The sequence below is a fragment of the Ostrinia furnacalis genome, unplaced genomic scaffold (genome assembly GCF_004193835.3).
Source record: "Ostrinia furnacalis isolate ACB-3 unplaced genomic scaffold, ASM419383v2 OfSCF1040, whole genome shotgun sequence".
Classification (NCBI taxonomy): Eukaryota; Metazoa; Arthropoda; class Insecta; order Lepidoptera; family Crambidae; genus Ostrinia; species Ostrinia furnacalis.
The window spans coordinates 3906-7810 of NW_021131279.1; positions in this window are offsets into that span (position 1 = coordinate 3906).

Sequence of the window (3905 nt, forward strand, 5' to 3'; positions counted from 1 at the left end):
ATCGTACAAAGCAAATGAACAGTTTAATAGTCTATCTGACTCTACACGTATACATAATTTATCTCATACAACTTCATTACCAGTGTGATTATTTATAAGGCAGATGTTGCCCCATTTGGTGCAGGCAATTTTGACTCTTAGTGGCATGAAATTAAGGATACCACACAAATAGCTTTATGGCTATCTGGACCTGATATTAATATAGATTGTTGCCCATTTTGGAGACTGGTTTATTAATAATGTAGTGATTTGTTGTCCAGTAAGGTCTAAAGCTACTTTGGATTAAATAAATAAATTAGATTGAATAAAATCATAATTTTTCACTTACTTTTCAAATCTTACATCAGTCAGGGATCGGTTGAGCGAGATCATGTCACTCGCCAACAAATTGAACTGGTTTTCTTGGAACTTGTCTAACATAAGTTTTTCTTGCTCTATTGGAATGTTTACAGCTTTGCCTGGAATACAAGAGCACTGTTAAAATCTAGAATTAAAACAATAAACAAATTATAATGCTGTGCAAGAATAGAATTAAGTTTCATTACAAATTCTAAAGCTTATTTAAAAAGAAAGTATAATTGTGCAAATGGCAGAACTCAAGTAAATAAATGCAAATGAAAGTGTCCTACATTCATAGCTGCAGCTATGTAAATTCTTTTACTATTAAAATGATGAATGAGCATTGTAGTGTCCGACCGAAACTAGTTTTACGACCGAAACCGAAACCGAAAACGAATTTCGGCAACGGTGTCTATTTCGGCCGAAACCGAAACCGAAACCGAAACTTCCTTTCAAGGCTCATATTTTGAGGGAAAAATAAAGAAAACGTTATTATAGTCAGTCAGTCTTTATTGTTTTCTCTTTAAATTGCATTAAAATTGAACTTATAANGTCACCTAAAAACAAAACTTGTGGCGGATGTTTCCGCAAGATTGAGGACAGGCGGAGGTGTTTGTCGTGCCATACATGCAAAAAACACTACGATTTGGTGTGCGCCGGCGTTACTGAGCAGCGCTTCCATGGCACGCTGGTCGGGGAGCATAGGGACCGGTGGCGGTGCGTCGCCTGCGTCAGCGCGCAGCCCAAGCGCGACAATACGGACACGCCGGTCCGGGCCGCTGTCGACGACGGCGTCACGCTGCGGCGGGGCGCCTCCTCCATGAGCCCCGTCGGCCTGGACGTCTCCATGCTTGAGGGGCCGGCGTTAGACGACACCGCGCACAACGCGACTGTAGAGATGCCCGACTTCCACGCCTTCGTCCTTGAGATGAGGCAATTCAGGGAGGAGGTACGGGCCATGCACACCCGGATCGACGACGTGTACGGCGAGATACGGGAGCTGACGGGCCGGGTGATCCGCTGCGAGGAGAAGGTCGGAGCCGTCGAGCAGCGCCTGCACGTGATCAACCTCGCCGTGCAGAGCGGCGCCTCGGCCGGCGCGGCGCGGATGGACGCGCTCGAGCAGCGGCTGGGGGCCGGGGCGGCGCGGATGGACGCGCTCGAGCAGCGGCTGGGGGCCGGGGCGGCGCCCGGGCCGGAGGCGAGCGCGCAGCTGCAGCGAAATCCAATGCTCAGGGTAATGATGGTTTATCATTGGAGATGCTCATGCTCACTCTGCCTCATTCACTAGACGCTATCACAGCTATAATCAACCGCTCCATTACTGAGNCGAAGCCGCGGGCGGAAAGCTAGTCTATATATATAAAAATGAAACCCGTTTCGCGTTGTCACGGCATCACGTGTGAACGGCTGAACCGATTTCGATAATTCTTTTTTTAAAATGTTTGTGGAAGTCCAAGGATGGTTCTTACGGAAAAAAATATTAAGAAAATCTCTACGCTAAGGCGGTACGAAGTTCGCCGGGTCAGCTAGTTGGTTATAAAATAAGTCATTACGAATAATTCAGGTGAAAATGTATAAGTACCTACAAGATTTTTCTCCGTTTCTTAACATTTGTTACTGGTTTAATATGAAGAATATAGTTTCTAATAATATAGATCAGGTGAAAATGTATAAGTACCTACAAGATTTTTCTCCGTTTCTTAACATTTGTTACTGGTTTAATATGAAGAATATAGTTTCTAAAATGCATTAGAGCATGAGAGGGTAGTTGGGGAAGCCGTTGCGTCAATACGCTTTTTAACGTTCAGTGTGTATAATCGAATATAAATAGTGCTAAAAGTCTCATTTTTACTATATAAACTAGTCAAAAAGTTTCCTCTATCGGTGATCGTGGTACTGTTTGTGGCGCTTTTTGTGAACTAGCAAGTGAGAAAACTCAAGTTTAAGTGGAAGGCATTAAGGTACTCTAATACTTCAAATAAACGCTCACAAATACAACACAAAGACTGGGCTTTGAAGCTACACTAAGTTAAACACACATCACTACAATCGTTTATTCGTTTTTGTTTACATTCACATAAAAACACGTCACCTAAAAACAAAACTTGTGGCGGATGTTTCCGCAAGATTGAGGACAGGCGGAGGTGTTTGTCGTGCCATACATGCAAAAAACACTACGATTTGGNTTAAACTGTTAAGTTGGGATTAATCGCTATCCATCTGTTAAAGAGGGCACGTGAGATCTTTATTTGGTTTTATAACCATAAAAATTGGTCTTATTGATCCCAGAGGTGAGCCCAAAGTGAGGTCTATTTTCAAGTCACATTTATGGTATATGTTAATCATTTATTTAGATATGAAAGGTATTTTTCTTTAAGGATATTGGGCTTTCAAATAACACCAATATTGTTGGGGTACCATGATTGTGTCAGAAGAAAATCTTTAAAGTTCGCGTCGCGGAAGGTGCGGTTTATTTGATGTTGAGTGTATTATCACCATGAAATGCACTATAGTCATTACTAACTACTTAACTAATTTTTGTTTACTTATAGGATTTGCGAACCAAAAAAATTTATAGGTTATATTAAACTTGATTATACTTTTATCAGTAATATTGAATATTTTTTTTATGTTTACACTCGCTCTTATGTTATAACGACATAAAACGAGATAAAACTTACCAAATTCATTCATTCTCGTAAACTCGCCACCACAACAAAACAAAACTAACAGCAAACAAACAAGCGAGCGAATCACGACATTGGCTCTGATTGGATTCATTCACTCATTCAACGTGCCGAACATGACCGATAACAGCGCGGAAACTCCCGAATGCACATTCGGTTTCGGTCGTAGTTTCGGCAAGTTTGCCGCCGGAAACGAAACTAAACCGAAACTCGTGTTTTTACCGAAACTCAACCGAAAACGAAACCGAAACCGAACATTCGGTCGGACACTAGAGCATTGTGTTTCTATGAATTCATTGAACCAACATAGTTTTATAGACCATCCTTAGTAAGGTAATTAAGTACTTAACGATGGCGTTAACGTAAAATTGTTTAGTTTAGCATACGATACTACACAAAGGCGATTACACTGCCTGCACTCATTGTTATTGTTGGCACCTACACAAATACAACAATGAATTCTCATTAGACACAGTCATGACACTTAGCTAATACGAAAAGCAGGTGAACTAATAAACTAGTAACTGGTTTTAAATAGCTAATTCGATTTTTGATTTGATTTGAATCCCATAAGAAGGTGCAATAGTATGGAACATTTTAACTGTTTGAGAGATAGGTATTCAAGCGAGATATGGAGGGACAAGTTGCGGAATATGACGCTCAAAAAATACATAAGTTTGACACAAATAAATAATGTCGCAAGTTCGTTACTCTGGGAGTACCCTGTTCCGTTATCAAAATCTATAGTTTATTATTGTATCGTAAAATATAACAAGCATTGTGCGAAACAAACACACTAAGTAAAAATACTTCAATTTTGGCATAGATGTAAAACCTTTAATTTTAATATTTCGACCACTTAAAGGGCATTATGTG